The sequence below is a fragment of the Papaver somniferum genome, chromosome 3 (genome assembly GCF_003573695.1).
Source record: "Papaver somniferum cultivar HN1 chromosome 3, ASM357369v1, whole genome shotgun sequence".
Lineage (NCBI taxonomy): Eukaryota > Viridiplantae > Streptophyta > Magnoliopsida > Ranunculales > Papaveraceae > Papaver > Papaver somniferum.
The window spans coordinates 31,384,895-31,386,274 of record NC_039360.1 but is presented as its reverse complement, the minus strand read 5'-3'; the positions used below and the strand labels follow the sequence as shown (position 1 = coordinate 31,386,274).

Below are 1,380 nucleotides of genomic sequence, written 5' to 3'. Positions count from 1 at the left end.
TTGTTTTCCCTTTTACAGGTTGTACAATGATTCTCCTAGTGAATTCATCCCATGCCGGTGACCTTGTTGTACGCAATTTCTTCAACAAAGCAACGACAAGTGGATGATTTTCATCCGCTACTTATGTTAATCTCTTACTTGAAGAAGGTGTTGAACTTGAAGCAATTTTTGAATATTCAACACTTTGATCTTCTTGTTCTGGTTGTTCGGAATTTGGTTGACTGCCTGAAGTTCCAACTCTGTTGGATGCTTTATGACTTTCAGACATTCTGAGAACAACATGAATAAAGTATTAGTAAAACACAGAACATGAAAGTCATAAAGCATGTTGTTCAAGAAATAGTAAAACTCTGTTGGATGTTTGTTATCGATTTCAACCAATAATAAAACTCTAATCCTTTACCTAAACTCATACAAGTTATACTCACTCACACAGACACACTGACCTTGGTATTTCCAAACTCCGTGTTTGCAGATCCTGTTGCAGAGTTACAAGCACCAGTCTTCAGCCCTGCAAGCAAGTAAAACATCAGTTTACCTATATATCTCCAAGAAATCCAGAAAATACAACAAATCAAACGTTGAAGACAAATTCTATCACAACATAAGATGTTTTAACTTCCCAAAATCTCAAATCGAACTAGAGGTTAAATGAAGTTTTAACCCAAAATTAGTTCCACATTACTGAAATTCTAAACAAGATTCAACCCTACATTCCACAAAATACACCCAACATTTAACTGAAGAATCAATAATTGGAACTTAGCATATCATTTCACACGCACAAAATGAACTAAACCGGTAACCCCTAAATCGAAGTTGAAGCTGCTTCATACAAGAATGAAAACATCAAAACAATTGAAAGAAACCCTAGCTTACCTTGAGGATTTTCGCACAGCTGATTCAAACAACACAAAAACAAAAACAAAAAAAACTAAATCAGTAATCCCTAATCGAACTATTCAAAATCCAACTATTCAATCTCACTTTCAATTACCTAAATCAACAGAGAAACAAAGAAAATAAACAAAAAACTTACAAAATCATACTCACCAAGATCCACACCGACCTCTGTTCAACTTCTTCAAATCTCCTTATCCCTCCTCGTTTTCTCCTCCAAAAATTCCCACTGCCAAAATACTGATAAAACCCATACACATTCTGAGAAAAACCCTAGAAACCAAATTGGCTTAAAATAAACAAAATCGAACAAAAAACAACTTAAAATGAAACAAAAAAACTCGCAATTGAGAGCCGATTCAGTTTCTATCTTCAAGAAATATACCAGTAGTAGACCTTACTGCTCAAACTGAATAATGGAGATGATTTTGAAATTCAAAAAAATCTCTCAAATTAAAAAACCCTAGTAATTAAGACAGC

The 1,380-nt window shown here is 34.1% G+C and overlaps 1 long non-coding RNA gene across 1 annotated transcript; it reads right to left on the bottom strand.

Annotated features, from left to right (window-relative positions):
- Positions 1–488: 488 nt before the first annotated feature.
- LOC113361258 lies at positions 489–1,134 on the bottom strand. The gene is made up of 3 exons (XR_003365035.1): positions 1,054–1,134; positions 880–898; positions 489–511 (listed from the first exon to the last, which is right to left on the bottom strand). It is a non-coding gene; the product is annotated as an uncharacterized LOC113361258 (long non-coding RNA).
- Positions 1,135–1,380: the final 246 nt, after the last annotated feature.